Below are 26,462 nucleotides of genomic sequence, written 5' to 3'. Positions count from 1 at the left end.
TCTGTTTGCTAGCTCCTGTGCCGCTGCCTGACTGGCTGCCACCTTCATAGGACCCCTAGTCAGTGAAGCCCCGCTCCCTAATCAGGGCTCAGCTTCGCTCCCAGCACAAAGCCCCTCCAAGCCTCTACACATACAGATACTACGAATACAAAACCAAACACACACACAAATACCTTCTCCTCCAACAGAACTCCCACTCAAACTCCGCTCTTTACAGCTCTGTTTGCTAGCTCCTGTGCCACTGCAGCTGTCTGTGCCGCTGCCTGACTGGCTGCTCCCTTTATAGGACCCCTAGTTAGTGAAGCCCCGCCCCCTAATCAGGGCTCAGCTTCTCTCCCAGCACAAAGCCCCTACACATACAGATACTACCAATACAAAACCAAGCACACACAAATACCTTCTCCTCCAACAGAACTCCCACTCAAACTCCCCTGTTTAGAGCTCTGTTTGCTAGCTCCTGTACCGCTGCAGCTGTCTGTGTCGCTGCCTGACTGGCTGCTACCTTTATAGGACCCCTAGTCAGTGAAGCCCCGCCCCCTAATCAGGGCTCAGCTTCTCTCCCAGCACAAAGCCCCTCCAAGCCTCTACACATACAGATACTACCAATACAAAACCAAACACACACAAATACCTTCTCCTCCAACAGAACTCCCACTCAAACTCCCCTGTTTACAGCTCTGTTTGCTCGCTCCTGTGCCACTGCCTGACTGGCTGCTACCTTTATAGGACCCCTAGTCAGTGAAGCCCCGCCCCCTAATCAGGGCTCAGCTTCTCTCCCAGCACAAAGCCCCTCCAAGCCTCTGCACATACAGATACTACCAATACAAAACCAAACACACACAAATACCTTCTGCTCCAACAGAACTCCCACTCAAACTCCCCTGCTTACAGCTCTGTTTGCTAGCTCCTGTGCCGCTGCAACTGTCTGTGCCGCTGCCTGACTGGCTGCTACCTTCATAGGACCCCTAGTCAGTGAAGCCCCGCCCCCTAATCAGGGCTCAGCTCCGCTCCCAGCACAAAGCCCCTCCAAGCCTCTACACATACAGATACTACGAATACAAAACCAAACACACACACAAATACCTTCTCCTCCAACAGAACTCCCACTCAAACTCCGCTGTTTAGAGCTCTGTTTGCTAGCTCCTGTGCCACTGCAGCTGTCTGTGCCGCTGCCTGACTGGCTGCTCCCTTTATAGGACCCCTAGTCAGTGAAGCCCCGCCCCCTAATCAGGGCTCAGCTTCTCTCCCAGCACAAAGCCTCTACACATACAGATACTACCAATACAAAACCAAGCACATACAAATACCTTCTCCTCCAACAGAACTCCCACTCAAACTCCCCTGTTTACAGCTCAGTTTGCAAGCTCCAGTGCCACTGCAGCTGTCTGTGCCGCTGCCTGACTGGCTGCTACCTTTATAGGACCCCTGGTCAGTGAAGCCCCGCACCCTTATCGGGGCTCAGCTTCTCTCCCAGCACAAAGCCCCTACACATACAGATACTACCAATACAAAACCAAGCACACACAAATACCTTCTCCTCCAAAAGAACTCCCACTCAAACTCCCCTGTTTACAGCTCTGTTTGCTAGCTCCTGTGCCGCTGCCTGAATGGCTGCTAACTTTATAGGACCCCTAGTCAGTGAAGCCCCCCCCTAATCAGGGCTCAGCTTCTCTCCCAGCACAAAGCCCCTCCAAGCCTCTACACATACAGATACTACCAATACAAAACCAAACACACACAAATACCTTCTCCTCCAACAGAACTCCCACTCAAACTCCCCTGTTTACAGCTCTGTTTGCTCGCTCCTGTGCCACTGCCTGACTGGCTGCTACCTTTATAGGACCCCTAGTCAGTGAAGCCCCGCCCCCTAATCAGGGCTCAGCTTCTCTCCCAGCACAAAGCCCCTACACATACAGATACCACCAATACAAAATCAAACACACACAAATACCTTCTCCTCCAACAGAACTCCCACTCAAACTCCCCTGTTTACAGCTCTGTTTGCTAGCTCCTGTGCCGCTGCCTGACTGGCTGCTACCTGCATAGGACCCCTAGTCAGTGAAGCCCCGCTCCCTAATCAGGGCTCAGCTTCGCTCCCAGCACAAAGCCCCTCCAAGCCTCTACACATACAGATACTACGAATACAAAACCAAACACACACACAAATACCTTCTGCTCCAACAGAAATCCCACTCAAACTCCGCTGTTTACAGCTCTGTTTGCTAGCTCCTGTGCCGCTGCAGCTGTCTGTGCCGATGCCTGACTGGCTGCTACCTTTATAGGACCCCTAGTCAGTGAAGCCCCGCCCCCTAATCAGGGCTCAGCTTCTCTCCCAGCACAAAGCCACTGCACATACAGATACCACCAATACAAAACCAAACACACACAAATACCTTCTGCTCCAACAGAACTCCCACTCAAACTCCCCTGTTTACAGCTCTGTTTGCTAGCTCCTGTGCCGCTGCCTGACTGGCTGCCACCTTCATAGGACCCCTAGTCAGTGAAGCCCCGCTCCCTAATCAGGGCTCAGCTTCGCTCCCAGCACAAAGCCCCTCCAAGCCTCTACACATACAGATACTACCAATACAAAACCAAACACACACACAAATACCTTCTCCTCCAACAGAACTCCCACTCAAACTCCGCTGTTTACAGCTCTGTTTGCTAGCTCCTGTACCGCTGCAGCTGTCTGTGTCGCTGCCTGACTGGCTGCTCCCTTTATAGGACCCCTAGTAAGTGAAGCCCCGCCCCCTAATCAGGGCTCAGCTTCTCTCCCAGCACAAAGCCCCTACACATACAGATACTACCAATACAAAACAAAGCACACACAAATACCTTCTCCTCCAACAGAACTCCCACTCAAACTCCCCTGTTTACAGCTCTGTTTGCTAGCTCCTGTGCCGCTGCCTGACTGGCTGCTACCTTCATAGGATCCCTAGTCAGTGAAGCCCCGCTCCCTAATCAGGGCTCAGCTTCGCTCCCAGCACAAAGCCCCTCCAAACCTCTGCACATACAGATACTACCAATACAAGACCAAACACACACAAATACCTTCTCCTCAAACAGAAATCCCTCTCAAACTCCCCTGCTTACAGCTCTGTTTGCTAGCTCCTGTGCCGCTGCAGCTGTCTGTGCCGCTGCCTGACTGGCTGCTACCTTCATAGGACCCCTAGTCAGTGAAGCCCTGCCCCCTAATCAGGGCTCAGCTTCGCTCCCAGCACAAAGCCCCTACACATACAGATACCACCAACACAAAACCAAACACACACAAATACCTTCTCCTCCAACAGAACTCCCACTCAAACTCCCCTGTTTACAGCTCAGTTTGCAAGCTCCTGTGCCACTGCAGCTGTCTGTGCCGCTGCCTGACTGGCTGCTACCTTTATAGGACCCCTGGTCAGTGAAGCCCCGCACCCTTATCAGGGCTCAGCTTCTCTCCCAGCAAAAAGCCCCTACACATACAGATACTACCAAAACAAAACCAAACACACACAAATACCTTCTCTTCCAAAAGAACTCCCACTCAAACTCCCCTGTTTACAGCTCTGTTTGCTAGCTGCTGTGCCGCTGCCTGACTGGCTGCTACCTTTATAGGACCCCTAGTCAGTGAAGCCCCGCCCCCTAATCAGGGCTCAGCTTCTCTCCCAGCACAAAGCCCCTCCAAGCCTCTACACATACAGATACTACCAATACAAAACCAAACACACACAAATACATTCTCCTCCAACAGAACTCCCACTCAAACTCCGCTGTTTACAGCTCTGTTTGCTAGCTCCTGTGCCACTGCAGCTGTCTGTGCCGCAGCCTGACTGGCTGCTGCCTTTATAGGACCCCTAGTTAGTGAAGCCCCGCCCCCTAATCAGGGCTCAGCTTCTCTCCCAGCACAAAGCCCCTACACATACAGATACTACCGATACAAAACCAAGCACACACAAATACCTTCTCCTCCAACAGAACTCCCACTCAAACTCCCCTGTTTACAGCTCTGTTTGCTAGCTCCTGTGCCGCTGCCTGACTGGCTGCCACCTTCATAGGACCCCTAGTCAGTGAAGCCCCGCTCCCTAATCAGGGCTCAGCTTCGCTCCCAGCACAAAGCCCCTCCAAGCCTCTACACATACAGATACTACCAATACAAAACCAAACACACACACAAATACCTTCTCCTCCAACAGAACTCCCACTCAAACTCCGCTGTTTACAGCTCTGTTTGCTAGCTCCTGTACCGCTGCAGCTGTCTGTGTCGCTGCCTCACTGGCTGCTCCCTTTATAGGACCCCTAGTAAGTGAAGCCCCGCCCCCTAATCAGGGCTCAGCTTCTCTCCCAGCAAAAAGCCCCTACACATACAGATACTACCAAAACAAAACCAAACACACACAAATACCTTCTCTTCCAAAAGAACTCCCACTCAAACTCCCCTGTTTACAGCTCTGTTTGCTAGCTCCTGTGCCGCTGCCTGAATGGCTGCTACCTTTATAGGACCCCTAGTCAGTGAAGCCCCCCCCTAATCAGGGCTCAGCTTCTCTCCCAGCACAAAGCCCCTCCAAGCCTCTACACATACAGATACTACCAATACAAAACCAAACACACACAAATACCTTCTCCTCCAACAGAACTCCCACTCAAACTCCCCTGTTTACAGCTCTGTTTGCTCGCTCCTGTGCCACTGCCTGACTGGCTGCTACCTTTATAGGACCCCTAGTCAGTGAAGCCCCGCCCCCTAATCAGGGCTCAGCTTCTCTCCCAGCACAAAGCCCCTACACATACAGATACCAACAATACAAAATCAAACACACACAAATACCTTCTCCTCCAACAGAACTCCCACTCAAACTCCCCTGTTTACAGCTCTGTTTGCTAGCTCCTGTGCCGCTGCCTGACTGGCTGCTACCTTCATAGGACCCCTAGTCAGTGAAGCCCCGCTCCCTAATCAGGGCTCAGCTTCGCTCCCAGCACAAAGCCCCTCCAAGCCTCTACACATACAGATACTACGAATACAAAACCAAACACACACACAAATACCTTCTCCTCCAACAGAACTGCCACTCAAACTCCGCTGTTTACAGCTCTGTTTGCTAGCTCCTGTGCCACTGCAGCTGTCTGTGCCGCTGCCTGACTGGCTGCTGCCTTTATAGGACCCCTAGTTAGTGTAGCCCCGCCCCCTAATCAGGGCTCAGCTTCTCTCCCAGCACAAAGCCCCTACACATACAGATACTACCAATACAAAACAAAGCACACACAAATACCTTCTCCTCCAACAGAACTCCCACTCAAACTCCCCTGTTTACAGCTCTGTTTGCTAGCTCCTGTGCCGCTGCCTGACTGGCTGCTACCTTCATAGGACCCCTAGTCAGTGAAGCCCCGCTCCCTAATCAGGGCTCAGCTTCGCTCCCAGCACAAAGCCCCTCCAAGCCTCTGCACATACAGATACTACCAATACAAGACCAAACACACACAAATACCTTCTCCTCAAACAGAAATCCCTCTCAAACTCCCCTGTTTACAGCTCTGTTTGCCAGCTCCTGTGCCGCTGCAGCTGTCTGTGCCGATGCCTGACTGGCTGCTACCTTTATAGGACCCCTAGTCAGTGAAGCCCCGCCCCCTAATCAGGGCTCAGCTTCTCTCCCAGCACAAAGCCACTGCACATACAGATACCACCAATACAAAACCAAACACACACAAATACCTTCTGCTCCAACAGAACTCCCACTCAAACTCCCCTGCTTACAGCTCTGTTTGCTAGCTCCTGTGCCGCTGCAGCTGTCTGTGCCGCTGCCTGACTGGCTTCTACCTTTATAGGACCCCTAGTCAGTGAAGCCCCGCCCCCTAATCAGGGCTCAGCTTCTCTCCCAGCACAAAGCCCCTCCAAGCCTCTACACATACAGATACTACCAATACAAAACCAAACACACACAAATACCTTCTCCTCCAACAGAAATCCCACTCAAACTCCGCTGTTTACAGCTCTGTTTGCTAGCTCCTGTGCCACTGCAGCTGTCTGTGCCGCTGCCTGACTGGCTGCTGCCTTTATAGGACCCCTAGTTAGTGAAGCCCCGCCCCCTAATCAGGGCTCAGCTTCTCTCCCAGCACAAAGCCCCTACACATACAGATACTACCAATACAAAACCAAGCACACACAAATACCTTCTCCTCCAACAGAACTCCCACTCAAACTCCCCTGTTTACAGCTCTGTTTGCTAGCTCCTGTGCCGCTGCCTGACTGGCTGCCACCTTCATAGGACCCCTAGTCAGTGAAGCCCCGCTCCCTAATCAGGGCTCAGCTTCGCTCCCAGCACAAAGCCCCTCCAAGCCTCTACACATACAGATACTACCAATACAAAACCAAACACACACACAAATACCTTCTCCTCCAACAGAACTCCCACTCAAACTCCGCTGTTTACAGCTCTGTTTGCTAGCTCCTGTACCGCTGCAGCTGTCTGTGTCGCTGCCTGACTGGCTGCTCCCTTTATAGGACCCCTAGTAAGTGAAGCCCCGCCCCCTAATCAGGGCTCAGCTTCTCTCCCAGCAAAAAGCCCCTACACATACAGATACTACCAAAACAAAACCAAACACACACAAATACCTTCTCTTCCAAAAGAACTCCCACTCAAACTCCCCTGTTTACAGCTCTGTTTGCTAGCTCCTGTGCCGCTGCCTGAATGGCTGCTACCTTTATAGGACCCCTAGTCAGTGAAGCCCCCCCCCTAATCAGGGCTCAGCTTCTCTCCCAGCACAAAGCCCCTCCAAGCCTCTACACATACAGATACTACGAATACAAAACCAAACACACACAAATACCTTCTCCTCCAACAGAACTCCCACTCAAACTCCCCTGTTTACAGCTCAGTTTGCAAGCTCCTGTGCCACTGCAGCTGTCTGTGCCGCTGCCTGACTGGCTGCTACCTTTATAGGACCCCTGGTCAGTGAAGCCCCGCACCCTTATCAGGGCTCAGCTTCTCTCCCAGCAAAAAGCCCCTACACATACAGATACTACCAAAACAAAACCAAACACACACAAATACCTTCTCCTCCAAAAGAACTCCCACTCAAACTCCCCTGTTTACAGCTCTGTTTGCTAGCTCCTGTGCCGCTGCCTGACTGGCTGCCACCTTCATAGGACCCCTAGTCAGTGAAGCCCCGCTCCCTAATCAGGGCTCAGCTTCGCTCCCAGCACAAAGCCCCTCCAAGCCTCTACACATACAGATACTACGAATACAAAACCAAACACACACACAAATACCTTCTCCTCCAACAGAACTCCCACTCAAACTCTGCTGTTTACAGCTCTGTTTGCTAGCTCCTGTGCCACTGCAGCTGTCTGTGCCGCTGCCTGACCGGCTGCTGCCTTTATAGGACCCCTAGTTAGTGAAGCCCCGCCCCCTAATCAGGGCTCAGCTTCTCTCCCAGCACAAAGCCCCTACACATACAGATACTACCAATACAAAACCAAGCACACACAAATACCTTCTCCTCCAACAGAACTCCCACTCAAACTCCCCTGTTTACAGCTCTGTTTGCTAGCTCCTGTGCCGCTGCCTGACTGGCTGCTACCTTCATAGGACCCCTAGTCAGTGAAGCCCCGCTCCCTAATCAGGGCTCAGCTTCGCTCCCAGCACAAAGCCCCTCCAAGCCTCTACACATACAGATACTACCAATACAAAACCAAACACACACACAAATACCTTCTCCTCCAACAGAACTCCCACTCAAACTCCGCTGTTTACAGCTCTGTTTGCTAGCTCCTGTGCCACTGCAGCTGTCTGTGCCGCTGCCTGACTGGCTGCTGCCTTTATAGGACCCCTAGTCAGTGAAGCCCCGCCCCCTAATCAGGGCTCAGCTTCTCTCCCAGCACAAAGCCCCTACACATACAGATACCACCAACACAAAACCAAACACACACACACAAATACCTTCTCCTCCAACAGAACTCCCACTCAAACTCCCCTGTTTACAGCTCTGTTTGCTAGCTCCTGTGCCACTGCAGCTGTCTGTGCCGCTGCCTGACTGGCTGCTACCTTTATAGGACCCCTAGTCAGTGAAGCCCCGCCCCGTAATCAGGGCTCAGCTTCTCTCCCAGCAAAAAGCCCCTACACATACAGATACTACCAAAACAAAACCAAACACACACACATACCTTCTCTTCCAAAAGAACTCCCACTCAAACTCACCTGTTTACAGCTCTGTTTGCTCGCTCCTGTGCCACTGCCTGACTGGCTGCTACCTTTATAGGACCCCTAGTCAGTGAAGCCCCGCCCCCTAATCAGGGCTCAGCTTCTCTCCCAGCACAAAGCCCCTCCAAGCCTCTACACATACAGATACTACCAATACAAAACCAAACACACACAAATACCTTCTCCTCCAACAGAACTCCCACTCAAACTAACCTGTTTACAGCTCTGTTTGCTCGCTCCTGTGCCACTGCCTGACTGGCTGCTACCTTTATAGGACCCCTAGTCAGTGAAGCCCCGCCCCCTAATCAGGGCTCAGCTTCTCTCCCAGCACAAAGCCCCTCCAAGCCTCTGCACATACAGATACTACCAATACAAAACCAAACACACACAAATACCTTCTGCTCCAACAGAACTCCCACTCAAACTCCCCTGCTTACAGCTCTGTTTGCTAGCTCCTGTGCCGCTGCAGCTGTCTGTGCCGCTGCCTGACTGGCTGCTACCTTCATAGGACCCCTAGTCAGTGAAGCCCCGCCCCCTAATCAGGGCTCAGCTTCGCTCCCAGCACAAAGCCCCTCCAAGCCTCTACACATACAGATACTACCAATACAAAACCAAACACACACACAAATACCTTCTCCTCCAACAGAACTCCCACTCAAACTCCGCTGTTTAGAGCTCTGTTTGCAAGCTCCTGTGCCACTGCAGCTGTCTGTGCCGCTGCCTGACTGGCTGCTGCCCTTATAGGACCCCTAGTCAGTGAAGCCCCGAACCCTAATCAGGGCTCAGCTTCTCTCCCAGCACGAAGCCCCTACACATACAGATACCACCAACACAAAACCAAACACACACAAATACCTTCTCCTCCAACAGAACTCCCACTCAAACTCCCCTGTTTACAGCTCTGTTTGCTAGCTCCTGTACCGCTGCAGCTGTCTGTGTCGCTGCCTGACTGGCTGCTCCCTTTATAGGACCCCTAGTCAGTGAAGCCCCGCCCCCTAATCAGGGCTCAGCTTCTCTCCCAGCACAAAGCCTCTACACATACAGATACTACCAATACAAAACCAAGCACATACAAATACCTTCTCCTCCAACAGAACTCCCACTCAAACTCCCTGTTTACAGCTCAGTTTGCAAGCTCCTGTGCCACTGCAGCTGTCTGTGCCGCTGCCTGACTGGCTGCTACCTTTATAGGACCCCTGGTCAGTGAAGCCCCGCACCCTTATCGGGGCTCAGCTTCTCTCCCAGCAAAAAGCCCCTACACATACAGATACTACCAAAACAAAACCAAACACACACAAATACCTTCTCTTCCAAAAGAACTCCCACTCAAACTCCCCTGTTTACAGCTCTGTTTGCTAGCTCCTGTGCCGCTGCCTGACTGGCTGCTACCTTTATAGGACCCCTAGTCAGTGAAGCCCCGCCCCCTAATCAGGGCTCAGCTTCTCTCCCAGCACAAAGCCCCTACACATACAGATACTACCAATACACAACCAAGCACACACAAATACTTTCTCCTCCAACAGAACTCCCACTCAAACTCCCGTGTTTACAGCTCTGTTTGCTAGCTCCTGTGCCGCTGCCTGACTGGCTGCTGCCTTTATAGGACCCCTGGTCATTGAAGCCCCGCCCCCTAATCAGGGCTCAGCTTCGCTCCCAGCACAAAGCCCCTCCAAGCCTCTGCACATACAGATACTACCAATACAAAACCAAACACACACAAATACCTTCTCCTCAAACAGAAATCCCTCTCAAACTCCCCTGTTTAGAGCTCTGTTTGCCAGCTCCTGTGCCGCTGCAGCTGTCTGTGCCGATGCCTGACTGGCTGCTACCTTTATAGGACCCCTAGTCAGTGAAGCCCCGCCCCCTAATCAGGGCTCAGCTTCTCTCCCAGCACAAAGCCCCTGCACATACAGATACCACCAATACAAAACCAAACACACACAAATACCTTCTGCTCCAACAGAACTCCCACTCAAACTCCCCTGCTTACAGCTCAGTTTTGTAGCTCCTGTTCCGCTGCAGCTGTCTGTGCCCCTGCCTGACTGGCTGCTCCCTTTATAGGACCCCTCGTCAGTGAAGCCCCGCCCCCTAATCAGGGCTCAGCTTCGCTCCCAGCACAAATCCCCTCCAAGCCTCTACACATACAGATACTACCAATACAATACCAAACACACACACAAATACCTTCTCCTCCAACAGAAGTCCCACTCAAACTCCCCTGTTTACAGCTCTGTTTGCTAGCTCCTGTACCGCTGCAGCTGTCTGTGTCGCTGCCTGACTGGCTGCTCCCTTTATAGGACCCCTAGTCAGTGAAGCCCCACCCCCTAATCAGGGCTCAGCTTCTCTCCCAGCACAAAGCCCCTCCAAGCCTCTACACATACAGATACTACCAATACAAAACCAAACACACACAAATACCTTCTCCTCCAACAGAACTCCCACTCAAACTCCGCTGTTTACAGCTCTGTTTGCTAGCTCCTGTGCCACTGCAGCTGTCTGTGCCGCTGCCTGACTGGCTGCTGCCTTTATAGGACCCCTAGTTAGTGAAGCCCCGCCCCCTAATCAGGGCTCAGCTTCTCTCCCAGCACAAAGCCCCTACACATACAGATACTACCAATACAAAACCAAGCACACACAAATACCTTCTCCTCCAACACAACTCCCACTCAAACTCCCCTGTTTACAGCTCTGTTTGCTAGCTCCTGTGCCGCTGCCTGACTGGCTGCCACCTTCATAGGACCCCTAGTCAGTGAAGCCCCGCTCCCTAATCAGGGCTCAGCTTCGCTCCCAGCACAAAGCCCCTCCAAGCCTCTACACTTACAGATACTACGAATACAAAACCAAACACACACACAAATACCTTCTCCTCCAACAGAACTCCCACTCAAACTCCGCTGTTTACAGCTCTGTTTGCTAGCTCCTGTTCCACTGCAGCTGTCTGTGCCGCTGCCTGACTGGCTGCTGCCTTTATAGGACCCCTAGTTAGTGAAGCCCCGCCCCCTAATCAGGGCTCAGCTTCTCTCCCAGCACAAAGCCCCTACACATACAGATACTACCAATACAAAACCAAGCACACACAAATACCTTCTCCTCCAACAGAACTCCCACTCAAACTCCCCTGTTTACAGCTCTGTTTGCTAGCTCCTGTACCGCTGCAGCTGTCTGTGTCGCTGCCTGACTGGCTGCTCCCTTTATAGGACCCCTCGTCAGTGAAGCCCCGCCCCCTAATCAGGGCTCAGCTTCTCTCCCACCACAAAGCCCCTCCAAGGCTCTACACATAGATACCACCAATACAAAACCAAACACACACACAAATACCTTCTCCTCCAACAGAACTCCCACTCAAACTCCGCTGTTTACAGCTCTGTTTGCTAGCTCCTGTGCCACTGCAGCTGTCTGTGCCGCTGCCTGACTGGCTGCTACCTTTATAGGACCCCTAGTCAGTGAAGCCCCGCCCCCTAATCAGGGCTCAGCTTCTCTCCCAGCAAAAAGCCCCTACACATACAGATACTACCAAAACAAAACCAAACACACACACATACCTTCTCTTCCAAAAGAACTCCCACTCAAACTCACGTGTTTACAGCTCTGTTTGCTAGCTCCTGTGCCGCTGCCTGACTGGCTGCTACCTTTATAGGACCCCTAGTCAGTGAAGCCCCGCCCCCTAATCAGGGCTCAGCTTCTCTCCCAGCACAAAGCCCCTCCAAGCCTCTACACATACAGATACTACCAATACAAAACCAAACACACACAAATACCTTCTCCTCCAACAGAACTCCCACTCAAACTCCCCTGTTTACAGCTCTGTTTGCTCGCTCCTGTGCCACTGCCTGACTGGCTGCTACATTTATAGGACCCCTAGTCAGTGAAGCCCCGCCCCCTAATCAGGGCTCAGCTTCTCTCCCAGCACAAAGCCCCTCCAAGCCTCTGCACATACAGATACTACCAATACAAAACCAAACACACACAAATACCTTCTGCTCCAACAGAACTCCCACTCAAACTCCCCTGCTTACAGCTCTGTTTGCTAGCTCCTGTGACGCTGCAACTGTCTGTGCCGCTGCCTGACTGGCTGCTACCTTCATAGGACCCCTAGTCAGTGAAGCCCCGCCCCCTAATCAGGGCTCAGCTCCGCTCCCAGCACAAAGCCCCTCCAAGCCTCTACACATACAGATACTACCAATACAAAACCAAACACACACACAAATACCTTCTCCTCCAACAGAACTCCCACTCAAACTCCGCTGTTTAGAGCTCTGTTTGCTAGCTCCTGTGCCACTGCAGCTGTCTGTGCCGCTGCCTGACTGGCTGCTGCCCTTATAGGACCCCTAGTCAGTGAAGCCCCGAACCCTAATCAGGGCTCAGCTTCTCTCCCAGCACAAAGCCCCTACACATACAGATACCACCAACACAAAACCAAACACACACAAATACCTTCTCCTCCAACAGAACTCCCAGTCAAACTCCCCTTTTTACAGCTCTGTTTGCTAGCTCCTGTACCGCTGCAGCTGTCTGTGTCGCTGCCTGACTGGCTGCTCCCTTTATAGGACCCCTAGTCAGTGAAGCCCCGCCCCCTAATCAGGGCTCAGCTTCTCTCCCAGCACAAAGCCTCTACACATACAGATACTACCAATACAAAACCAAGCACATACAAATACCTTCTCCTCCAACAGAACTCCCACTCAAACTCCCCTGTTTACAGCTCAGTTTGCAAGCTCCTGTGCCACTGCAGCTGTCTGTGCCGCTGCCTGACTGGCTGCTACCTTTATAGGACCCCTGGTCAGTGAAGCCCCGCACCCTTATCGGGGCTCAGCTTCTCTCCCAGCAAAAAGCCCCTACACATACAGATACTACCAAACAAAACCAAACACACACAAATACCTTCTCCTCCAACAGAACTCCCACTCAAACTCCCCTGTTTACAGCTCTGTTTGCTAGCTCCTGTGCCGCTGCCTGACTGGCTGCTACCTTTATAGGACCCCTAGTCAGTGAAGCCCCGCTCCCTAATCAGGGCTCAGCTTCTCTCCCAGCACAAAGCCCCTCCAAGCCTCTACACATACAGATACTACCAATACAAAACCAAACACACACAAATACCTTCTCCTCCAACAGAAATCCCACTCAAACTCCGCTGTTTACAGCTCTGTTTGCTAGCTCCTGTGCCACTGCAGCTGTCTGTGCCGCTGCCTGACTGGCTGCTGCCTTTATAGGACCCCTAGTTAGTGAAGCCCCGCCCCCTAATCAGGGCTCAGCTTCTCTCCCAGCACAAAGCCCCTACACATACAGATACTACCAATACAAAACCAAGCACACACAAATACCTTCTCCTCCAACAGAACTCCCACTCAAACTCCCCTGTTTACAGCTCTGTTTGCTAGCTCCTGTGCCGCTGCCTGACTGGCTGCCACCTTCATAGGACGCCTAGTCAGTGAAGCCCCGCTCCCTAATCAGGGCTCAGCTTCGCTCCCAGCACAAAGCCCCTCCAAGCCTCTACACATACAGATACTACCAATACAAAACCAAACACACACACAAATACCTTCTCCTCCAACAGAACTCCCACTCAAACTCCGCTGTTTACAGCTCTGTTTGCTAGCTCCTGTACCGCTGCAGCTGTCTGTGTCGCTGCCTGACTGGCTGCTGCCTTTATAGGACCCCTAGTCAGTGAAGCCCCGCCCCCTAATCAGGGCTCAGCTTCTCTCCCAGCACAAAGCCCCTACACATACAGATACTACCAATACAAAACAAAGCACACACAAATACCTTCTCCTCCAACAGAACTCCCACTCAAACTCCCCTGTTTACAGCTCTGTTTGCTAGCTCCTGTGCCGCTGCCTGACTGGCTGCTACCTTCATAGGACCCCTAGTCAGTGAAGCCCCGCTCCCTAATCAGGGCTCAGCTTCGCTCCCAGCACAAAGCCCCTCCAAGCCTCTGCACATACAGATACTACCAATACAAGACCAAACACACACAAATACCTTCTCCTCCAACAGAAATCCCACTCAAACTCCGCTGTTTACAGCTCTGTTTGCCAGCTCCTGTGCCGCTGCAGCTGTCTGTGCCGATGCCTGACTGGCTGCTCCCTTTATAGGACCCCTAGTCAGTGAAGCCCCGCTCCCTAATCAGGGCTCAGCTTCGCTCCCAGCACAAAGCCCCTCCAAGCCTCTACACATACAGATACTACCAATACAAAACCAAACACACACAGAAATACCTTCTCCTCCAACAGAACTCCCTCTCAAACTCCCCTGTTTACAGCTCTGTTTGCTAGCTCCAGTGATGCTGCAGCTGTCTGTGCCGCTGCCTGACTGGCTGCTCCCTTTATAGGACCCCTAGTCAGTGAAGCCCCGCCCCCTAATCAGGGCTCAGCTTCTCTCCCAGCACAAATTCCCTACACATACAGATACTACCAATACGAAACCAAACACACACATATACCTTCTCCTCCAACAGAACTCCCACTCAAACTCCCGTGTTTACAGCACTGTTTGCTAGCTGCTGTGCCGCTGCCTGACTGGCTGCTGCCTTTATAGGACCCCTGGTCATTGAAGCCCCGCCCCCTAATCAGGGCTCAGCTTCTCTCCCAGCACAAAGCCCCTACACATACAGATACTACCAATACAAAACCAAGCACACACAAATACCTTCTCCTCCAACACAACTCCCACTCAAACTCCCCTGTTTACAGCTCTGTTTGCTAGCTCCTGTGCCGCTGCCTGACTGGCTGCCACCTTCATAGGACCCCTAGTCAGTGAAGCCCCGCTCCCTAATCAGGGCTCAGCTTCGCTCCCAGCACAAAGCCCCTCCAAGCCTCTACACATACAGATACTACGAATACAAAACCAAACACACACACAAATACCTTCTCCTCCAACAGAACTCCCACTCAAACTCCGCTGTTTACAGCTCTGTTTGCTAGCTCCTGTGCCACTGCAGCTGTCTGTGCCGCTGCCTGACTGGCTGCTGCCTTTATAGGACCCCTAGTCAGTGAAGCCCCGCCCCCTAATCAGGGCTCAGCTTCTCTCCCAGCACAAAGCCCCTACACATACAGATACCACCAACACAAAACAAAACACACACAAATACCTTCTCCTCCAACAGAACTCCCACTCAAACTCCCCTGTTTACAGCTCTGTTTGCTAGCTCCTGTACCGCTGCAGCTGTCTGTGTCGCTGCCTGACTGGCTGCTCCCTTTATAGGACCCCTCGTCAGTGAAGCCCCGCCCCCTAATCAGGGCTCAGCTTCGCTCCCAGCACAAAGCCCCTCCAAGCCTCTACACATACAGATACTACCAATACAAAACCAAACACACACACAAATACCTTCTCCTCCAACAGAACTCCCACTCAAACTCCCCTGTTTACAGCTCTGTTTGCTAGCTCCTGTGCCACTGCAGCTGTCTGTGCCGCTGCCTGACTGGCTGCTGCCTTTATAGGACCCCTAGTTAGTGAAGCCCCGCCCCCTAATCAGGGCTCAGCTTCTCTCCCAGCACAAAGCCCCTACACATACAGATACTACGAATACAAAACCAAGCACACACAAATACCTTCTCCTCCAACAGAACTCCCACTCAAACTCCCCTGTTTACAGCTCTGTTTGCTCGCTCCTGTGCCACTGCCTGACTGGCTGCTACCTTTATAGGACCCCTAGTCAGTGAAGCCCCGCCCCCTAATCAGGGCTCAGCTTCTCTCCCAGCACAAAGCCCCTGCACATACAGATACCACCAATACAAAACCAAACACACACACAAATACCTTCTCCTCCAACAGAACTCCCACTCAAACTCCCATGTTTACAGCTCTGTTTGCTAGCTCCTGTACCGCTGCAGCTGTCTGTGTCGCTGCCTGACTGGCTGCTCCCTTTATAGGACCCCTCGTCAGTGAAGCCCCGCCCCCTAATCAGGGCCCAGCTTCTCTCCCAGCACAAAGCCCCTCCAAGGCTCTACACATAGATACCACCAATACAAAACCAAACACACACACCAATACCTTCTCCTCCAACAGAACTCCCACTCAAACTCCCCTGTTTACAGCTCTGTTTGCTAGCTCCTGTGCCACTGCAGCTGTCTGTGCCGCTGCCTGACTGGCTGCTACCTTTATAGGACCCCTAGTCAGTGAAGCCCCGCCCCCTAATCAGGGCTCAGCTTCTCTCCCAGCAAAAAGCCCCTACACATACAGATACTACCAAAACAAAACCAAACACACACACATACCTTCTCTTCCAAAAGAACTCCCACTCAAACTCACCTGTTTACAGCTCTGTTTGCTAGCTCCTGTGCCGCTGCCTGACTGGCTGCTACCTTTATAGGACCCCTAGTCAGTGAAGCCCCGCCCCCTAATCAGGGCTCAGCTTCTCTCCCAGCACAAAGCCCCTCCAAGCCTCTACACATACAGATACTACCAATACAAAAACAAACACACACAAATACCTTCTCCTCCAACAGAACTCCCACTCAAACTCCCCTGTTTACAGCTCTGTTTGCTCGCTCCTGTGCCACTGCCTGACTGGCTGCTACCTTTATAGGACCCCTAGTCAGTGAAGCCCCGCCCCCTAATCAGGGCTCAGCTTCTCTCCCAGCACAAAGCCCCTGCACATACAGATACTACCAATACAAAACCAAACACACACAAATACCTTCTCCTCCAACAGAACTCCCACTCAAACTCCGCTGTTTACAGCTCTGTTTGCTAGCTCCTGTGCCGCTGCAGCTGTCTGTGCCGATGCCTGACTGGCTGCTCCCTTTATAGGACCCCTCGTCAGTGAAGCCCCGCCCCCTAATCAGGGCTCAGCTTCTCTCCCAGCACAAAGCCTCTACACATACAGAAACTACCAATACAAAACCAAACACACACAAACACCTTCTCCTCCAACAGAACTCCCACTCATACTCCCCTGTTTACAGCTCTGTTTGCTAGCTCCTGTGCCGCTGCCTGACTGGCTGCTACCTTTATAGGACCCCTAGTCAGGGAAGCACCGCCCCCTAATCAGGGCTCAGCTTCTCTCCCAGCACAAAGCCCCTGCACATACAGATACTGACAATACAAAACCAAACACACAAATACCTTCTCCTCCAACAGAACTCCCACTCAAACTCCCATGTTTACAGCTCTGTTTGCTCGCTCCTGTGCCGCTGCCTGACTGGCTGCTAACTTTATAGGACCCCTAGTCAGTGAAGCCCCGCCCCCTAATCAGGGCTCAGCTTCGCTCCCAGCACAAAGCCTCTACACATACAGATACTACCAATACAAAACCAAACACACACACAAATACCTTCTCCTCCAACAGAACTCCCACTCAAACTCCCCTGTTTACAGCTCTGTTTGCTAGCTCCTGTGCCACTGCAGCTGTCTGTGCCGCTGCCTGACTGGCTGCTGCCTTTATAGGACCCCTAGTTAGTGAAGCCCCGCCCCCTAATCAGGGCTCAGCTTCTCTCCCAGCACAAAGCCCCTCCAAGGCTCTACACATAGATACCACCAATACAAAACCAAACACACACACAAATACCTTCTCCTCCAACAGAACTCCCACTCAAACTCCCCTGTTTACAGCTCTGTTTGCTCGCTCCTGTGCCGCTGCCTGACTGGCTGCTAACTTTATAGGACCCCTAGTCAGTGAAGCCCCGCCCCCTAATCAGGGCTCAGCTTCGCTCCCAGCACAAAGCCCCTCCAAGCCTCTACACATACCGATACTGCCAATACAAAACCAAACACACACACAAATACCTTCTCCTCCAACAGAACTCCCACTCAAACTCCCCTGTTTACAGCTCTGTTTGCTAGCTCCTGTGCCACTGCAGCTGTCTGTGCCGCTGCCTGACTGGCTGCTGCCTTTATAGGACCCCTAGTTAGTGAAGCCCCGCCCCCTAATCAGGGCTCAGCTTCTCTCCCAGCACAAAGCCCCTCCAAGGCTCTACACATAGATACCACCAATACAAAACCAAACACACACACAAATACCTTCTCCTCCAACAGAACTCCCACTCAAACTCCCCTGTTTACAGCTCTGTTTGCTCGCTCCTGTGCCGCTGCCTGACTGGCTGCTAACTTTATAGGACCCCTAGTCAGTGAAGCCCCGCCCCCTAATCAGGGCTCAGCTTCGCTCCCAGCACAAAGCCCCTCCAAGCCTCTACACATACCGATACTGCCAATACAAAACCAAACACACACACAAATACCTTCTCCTCCAACAGAACTCCCACTCAAACTCCTCTGTTTACAGCTCTGTTTGCTAGCTCCTGTGCCACTGCAGCTGTCTGTGCCGCTGCCTGACTGGCTGCTGCCTTTATAGGACCCCTAGTTAGTGAAGCCCCGCCCCCTAATCAGGGCTCAGCTTCTCTCCCAGCACAAAGCCCCTACACATACAGATACTACGAATACAAAACCAAGCACACACAAATACCTTCTCCTCCAACAGAACTCCCACTCAAACTCCCCTGTTTACAGCTCTGTTTGCTCGCTCCTGTGCCACTGCCTGACTGGCTGCTACCTTTATAGGACCCCTAGTCAGTGAAGCCCCGCCCCCTAATCAGGGCTCAGCTTCTCTCCCAGCACAAAGCCCCTGCACATACAGATACCACCAATACAAAACCAAACACACACACAAATACCTTCTCCTCCAACAGAACTCCCACTCAAACTCCCATGTTTACAGCTCTGTTTGCTAGCTCCTGTGCCACTGCAGCTGTCTGTGCCGCTGCCTGACTGGCTGCTGCCTTTATAGGACCCCTAGTCAGTGAAGCCCCGCCCCCTAATCAGGGCTCAGCTTCTCTCCCAGCACAAAGCCCCTACACATACAGATACCACCAACACAAAACCAAACACACACAAATACCTTCTCCTCCAACAGAACTCCCACTCAAACTCCCATGTTTACAGCACTGTTTGCTAGCTCCTGTACCGCTGCAGCTGTCTGTGTCGCTGCCTGACTGGCTGCTCCCTTTATAGGACCCCTCGTCAGTGAAGCCCCGCCCCCTAATCAGGGCTCAGCTTCTCTCCCAGCACAAAGCCCCTCCAAGGCTCTACACATAGATACCACCAATACAAAACCAAACACACACACCAATACCTTCTCCTCCAACAGAACTCCCACTCAAACTCCCCTGTTTACAGCTCTGTTTGCTAGCTCCTGTGCCACTGCAGCTGTCTGTGCCGCTGCCTGACTGGCTGCTACCTTTATAGGACCCCTAGTCAGTGAAGCCCCGCCCCCTAATCAGGGCTCAGCTTCTCTCCCAGCAAAAAGCCCCTACACATACAGATACTACCAATACAAAACCAAACACACACAAATACCTTCTCCTCCAACAGAACTCCCACTCAAACTCCCCTGTTTACAGCTCTGTTTGCTCGCTCCTGTGCCAGTGCCTGACTGGCTGCTACCTTTATAGGACCCCTAGTCAGTGAAGCCCCGCCCCCTAATCAGGGCTCAGCTTCTCTCCCAGCACAAAGCCCCTCCAAGCCTCTGCACATACAGATACTACCAATACAAAACCAAACACACACAAATACCTTCTCCTCAAACAGAAATCCCTCTCAAACTCCCCTGTTTACAGCTCTGTTTGCCAGCTCCTGTGCCGCTGCAGCTCTCTGTGCCGATGCCTGACTGGCTACTACCTTTATAGGACCCCTAGTCAGTGAAGCCCCGCCGCCTAATCAGGGCTCAGCTTCTCTCCCAGCACAAAGCCCCTGCACATACAGATACCACCAATACAAAACCAAACACACACAAATACCTTCTGCTCCAACAGAACTCCCACTCAAACTCCCCTGCTTACAGCTCTGTTTGCTAGCTCCTGTGCCGCTGCAGCTGTCTGTGCCGCTGCCTGACTGGCTGCTACCTTCATAGGACCCCTCGTCAGTGAAGCCCCGCCCCCTAATCAGGGCTCAGCTTCTCTCCCAGCACAAAGCCCCTCCAAGGCTCTACACATAGATACCACCAATACAAAACCAAACACACAAACAAATACCTTCTCCTCCAACAGAACTCCCACTCAAACTCCCCTTTTTACAGCTCTGTTTGCTAGCTCCTGTGCCACTGCAGCTGTCTGTGCCGCTTCCTGACTGGCTGCTACCTTTATAGGACCCCTAGTCAGTGAAGCCCCGCCCCCTAATCAGGGCTCAGCTTCTCTCCCAGCAAAAAGCCCCTACACATACAGATACTACCAAAACAAAACCAAACACACAAAAATACCTTCTCTTCCAAAAGAACTCCCACTCAAACTCCCCTGTTTACAGCTCTGTTTGCTCGCTCCTGTGCCACTGCCTGACTGGCTGCTACCTTTATAGGACCCCTAGTCAGTGAAGCCCCGCCCCCTAATCAGGGCTCAGCTTCTCTCCCAGCACAAAGCCCCTCCAAGCCTCTACACATACAGATACTACCAATACAAAACCAAACACACACAAATACCTTCTCCTCCAACAGAACTCCCACTCAAACTCCCCTGTTTACAGCTCTGTTTGCTCGCTCCTGTGCCACTGCCTGACTGGCTGCTACCTTTATAGGACCCCTAGTCAGTGAAGCCCCGCCCCCTAATCAGGGCTCAGCTTCTCTCCCAGCACAAAGCCCCTACACATACAGATACCACCAATACAAAATCAAACACACACAAATACCTTCTCCTCCAACAGAACTCCCACTCAAACTCCCCTGTTTGCAGCTCTCTTTGCTAGCTCCTGTGCCACTGCAGCTGTCTGTGCCGCTGCCTGACTGGCTGCTGCCTTTATAGGACCCCTGGTCAGTGAAGCCCCGCCCCCTAATCAGGGCTCAGCTTCGCTGCCAGCACAAAGCCCCTCCAAGCCCCTACACATACAGATACTACCAATACAAAACCAAGCACACACAAATACCTTCTGCTCCAACAGAACTCCCACTCAAACTCCCCTGCTTACAGCTCTGTTTGCTAGCTCCTGTGCCGCTGCAGCTGTCTGTGCCGCTGCCTGACTGGCTGCTACCTTCATAGGACCCCTAGTCAGTGAAGCCCTGCCCCCTAATCAGGGCTCAGCTTCGCTCCCAGCACAAAGCCCCTCCAAGCCTTTACACATACAGATACTACCAATACAAAACCAAACACACACACAAATACCTTCTCCTCCAACAGAACTCCCACTCAAACTCCGCTGTTTAGAGCTCTGTTTGCTAGCTCCTGTGCCACTGCAGCTGTCTGTGCCGCTGCCTGACTGGCTGCTGCCCTTATAGGACCCCTAGTCAGTGAAGCCCCGCCCCCTAATCAGGGCTCAGCTTCTCTCCCAGCACAAAGCAACTACACATACAGATACCACCAACACAAAACCAAACACACACAAATACCTTCTCCTCCAACAGAACTCCCACTCAAACTCCCCTGTTTACAGCTCTGTTTGCTAGCTCCTGTACCGCTGCAGCTGTCTGTGTCGCTGCCTGACTGGCTGCTCCCTTTATAGGACCCCTAGTCAGTGAAGCCCCGCCCCCTAATCAGGGCTCAGCTTCTCTCCCAGCACAAAGCCTCTACACATACAGATACTACCAATACAAAACCAAGCACATACAAATACCTTCTCTTCCAAAAGAACTCCCACTCAAACTCCCCTGTTTACAGCTCTGTTTGCTAGCTGCTGTGCCGCTGCCTGACTGGCTGCTACCTTTATAGGACCCCTAGTCAGTGAAGCCCCGCCCCCTAATCAGGGCTCAGCTTCTCTCCCAGCACAAAGCCCCTCCAAGCCTCTACACATACAGATACTACCAATACAAAACCAAACACACACACAAATACCTTCTCCTCCAACAGAACTCCCACTCAAACTCCGCTGTTTACAGCTCTGTTTGCTAGCTCCTGTGCCACTGCAGCTGTCTGTGCCGCTGCCTGACTGGCTGCTGCCTTGATAGGACCCCTAGTCAGTGAAGCCCCGCCCCCTAATCAGGGCTCAGCTTCTCTCCCAGCACAAAGCCCCTACACATACAGATACCACCAACACAAAACCAAACACACACAAATACTTTCTCCTCCAACAGAACTCCCACTCAAACTCCCATGTTTACAGCTCTGTTTGCTAGCTCCTGTACCGCTGCAGCTGTCTGTGTCGCTGCCTGACTGGCTGCTCCCTTTATAGGACCCCTCGTCAGTGAAGCCCCGCCCCCTAATCAGGGCTCAGCTTCTCTCCCAGCACAAAGCCCCTCCAAGGCTCTACACATAGATACCACCAATACAAAACCAAACACACACACAAATACCTTCTCCTCCAACAGAACTCCCACTCAAACTCCCCTGTTTACAGCTCTGTTTGCTAGCTCCTGTGCCACTGCAGCTGTCTGTGCCGCTGCCTGACTGGCTGCTACCTTTATAGGACCCCTAGTCAGTGAAGCCCCGCCCCCTAATCAGGGCTCAGCTTCTCTCCCAGCAAAAAGCCCCTACACATACAGATACTACCAAAACAAAACCAAACACACACACACATACCTTCTCTTCCAAAAGAACTCCCACTCAAACTCACCTGGTTACAGCTCTGTTTGCTCGCTCCTGTGCCACTGCCTGACTGGCTGCTACCTTTATAGGACCCTTAGTCAGTGAAGCCCCGCCCCCTAATCAGGGCTCAGCTTCTCTCCCAGCACAAAGCCCCTCCAAGCCTCTACACATACAGATACTACCAATACAAAACCAAACACACACAAATACCTTCTCCTCCAACAGAACTCCCACTCAAACTAACCTGTTTACAGCTCTGTTTGCTCGCTCCTGTGCCACTGCCTGACTGGCTGCTACCTTTATAGGACCCCAAGTCAGTGAAGCCCCGCCCCCTAATCAGGGCTCAGCTTCTCTCCCAGCACAAAGCCCCTCCAAGCCTCTGCACATACAGATACTACCAATACAAAACCAAACACACACAAATACCTTCTGCTCCAACAGAACTCCCACTCAAACTCCGCTGTTTACAGCTCTGTTTGCTAGCTCCTGTACCGCTGCAGCTGTCTGTGTCGCTGCCTGACTGGCTGCTCCCTTTATAGGACCCCTAGTCAGTGAAGCCCCGCCCCCTAATCAGGGCTCAGCTTCTCTCCCAGCACAAATCCCCTCCAAGCCTCTACACATACAGATACTACCAATACAAAACCAAACACACACAGATATACCTTCTCCTCCAACAGAACTCCCTCTCAAACTCCCCTGTTTACAGCTCTGTTTGCTAGCTCCTGTGCCGCTGCCTGACTGGCTGCTCCCTTTATAGGACCCCTAGTCAGTGAAGCCCCGCCCCCTAATCAGGGCTCAGCTTCTCTCCCAGCACAAAGCCCCTCCAAGCCTATACACATACAGATACCACCAATACAAAACCAAACACACACAGAAATGCCTTCTCCTCCAACAGAACTCCCACTCAAATTCCCCTGTTTACAGCTCTGTTTGCTAGCTCCAGTGCCGCTGCAGCTGTCTGTGCCGCTGCCTGACTGGCTGGTACCTTTATAGGACCCCTAGTCAGTGAAGCCCCGCCCCCTAATCAGGGCTCAGCTTCTCTCCCAGCACAAATTCCCTACACATACAGATACTACCAATACAAAACCAAGCACACACAAATACTTTCTCCTCCAACAGAACTCCCACTCAAACTCCCCTGTTTACAGCTCTGTTTGCTAGCTCCAGTGATGCTGCAGCTGTCTGTGCCGCTGCCTGACTGGCTGCTACCTTTATAGGACCCCTAGTCAGTGAAGCCCCGGCCCCTAATCAGGGCTCAGCTTTTCTCCCAGCACAAAGCCCCTCCAAGCCTCTACACATACAGGTACTACCAATACGAAACCAAACACACACATATACCTTCTCCTCCAACAGAACTCCCACTCAAACTCCCGTGTTTACAGCACTGTTTGCTAGCTGCTGTGCCGCTGCCTGACTGGCTGCTGCCTTTATAGGACACCTGGTCATTGAAGCCCCGCCCCCTAATCAGGGCTCAGCTTCGCTCCCAGCACAAATCCCCTCCAAGCCTCTACACATACAGATACTACCAATACAAAACCAAACACACACACAAATACCTTCTCCTCCAACAGAAGTCCCACTCAAACTCCCCTGTTTACAGCTCTGTTTGCTAGCTCCTGTACCGCTGCAGCTGTCTGTGTCGCTGCCTGACTGGCTGCTCCCTTTATAGGACCCCTCGTCAGTGAAGCCCCACCCCCTAATCAGGGCTCAGCTTCGCTCCCAGCACAAATCCCCTCCAAGCCTCTACACATACAGATACTACCAATACAAAACCAAACACACACACAAATACCTTCTCCTCCAACAGAAGTCCCACTCAAACTCCCCTGTTTACAGCTCTGTTTGCTAGCTCCTGTACCGCTGCAGCTGTCTGTGTCGCTGCCTGACTGGCTGCTCCCTTTATAGGACCCCTAGTCAGTGAAGCCCCACCCCCTAATCAGGGCTCAGCTTCTCTCCCAGCACAAAGCCCCTCCAAGCCTCTACACATACAGATACTACCAATACAAAACCAAACACACACAAATACCTTCTCCTCCAACAGAACTCCCACTCAAACTCCGCTGTTTACAGCTCTGTTTGCTAGCTCCTGTGCCGCTGCCTGACTGGCTGCTAACTTTATAGGACCCCTAGTCAGTGAAGCCCCGCCCCCTAATCAGGGCTCAGCTTCGCTCCCAGCACAAAGCCCCTCCAAGCCTCTACACATACAGATACTACCAATACAAAACCAAACACACACACAAATACCTTCTCCTCCAACAGAACTCCCACTCAAACTCCCCTGTTTACAGCTCTGTTTGCTAGCTCCTGTGCCACTGCAGCTGTCTGTGCCGCTGCCTGACTGGCTGCTGCCTTTATAGGACCCCTAGTTAGTGAAGCCCCGCCCCCTAATCAGGGCTCAGCTTCTCTCCCAGCACAAAGCCCCTACACATACAGATACTACGAATACAAAACCAAGCACACACAAATACCTTCTCCTCCAACAGAACTCCCACTCAAACTCCCCTGTTTACAGCTCTGTTTGCTCGCTCCTGTGCCACTGCCTGACTGGCTGCTACCTTTATAGGACCCCTAGTCAGTGAAGCCCCGCCCCCTAATCAGGGCTCAGCTTCTCTCCCAGCACAAAGCCCCTGCACATACAGATACCACCAATACAAAACCAAACACACACACAAATACCTTCTCCTCCAACAGAACTCCCACTCAAACTCCCATGTTTACAGCTCTGTTTGCTAGCTCCTGTGCCACTGCAGCTGTCTGTGCCGCTGCCTGACTGGCTGCTGCCTTTATAGGACCCCTAGTCAGTGAAGCCCCGCCCCCTAATCAGGGCTCAGCTTCTCTCCCAGCACAAAGCCCCTACACATACAGATACCACCAACACAAAACCAAACACACACAAATACCTTCTCCTCCAACAGAACTCCCACTCAAACTCCCATGTTTACAGCTCTGTTTGCTAGCTCCTGTACCGCTGCAGCTGTCTGTGTCGCTGCCTGACTGGCTGCTCCCTTTATAGGACCCCTCGTCAGTGAAGCCCCGCCCCCTAATCAGGGATCAGCTTCTCTCCCAGCACAAAGCCCCTCCAAGGCTCTACACATAGATACCACCAATACAAAACCAAACACACACACCAATACCTTCTCCTCCAACAGAACTCCCACTCAAACTCCCCTGTTTACAGCTCTGTTTGCTCGCTCCTGTGCCACTGCCTGACTGGCTGCTACCTTTATAGGACCCCTAGTCAGTGAAGCCCCGCCCCCTAATCAGGGCTCAGCTTCTCTCCCAGCACAAAGCCCCTCCAAGCCTCTGCACATACAGATACTACCAATACAAAACCAAACACACACAAATACCTTCTCCTCAAACAGAAATCCCTCTCAAACTCCCCTGTTTACAGCTCTGTTTGCCAGCTCCTGTGCCGCTGCAGCTGTCTGTGCCGATGCCTGACTGGCTGCTACCTTTATAGGACCCCTAGTCAGTGAAGCCCCGCCGCCTAATCAGGGCTCAGCTTCTCTCCCAGCACAAAGCCCCTGCACATACAGATACCACCAATACAAAACCAAACACACACAAATACCTTCTGCTCCAACAGAAATCCCACTCAAACTCCCCTGCTTACAGCTCTGTTTGCTAGCTCCTGTGCCGCTGCAGCTGTCTGTGCCGCTGCCTGACTGGCTGCTACCTTCATAGGACCCCTAGTCAGTGAAGCCCCGCCCACTAATCAGGGCTCAGCTTCGCTCCCAGCACAAAGCCCCTCCAAGCCTCTACACATACAGATACTACCAATACAAAACCAAACACACACACAAATACCTTCTCCTCCAACAGAACTCCCACTCAAACTCCGCTGTTTAGAGCT

The sequence above is a fragment of the Lepidochelys kempii genome, chromosome 21 (assembly GCF_965140265.1).
Source record: "Lepidochelys kempii isolate rLepKem1 chromosome 21, rLepKem1.hap2, whole genome shotgun sequence".
In the NCBI taxonomy this organism is placed as follows: Eukaryota; Metazoa; Chordata; order Testudines; family Cheloniidae; genus Lepidochelys; species Lepidochelys kempii.
Note: the sequence above shows the minus strand (reverse complement) of the source record.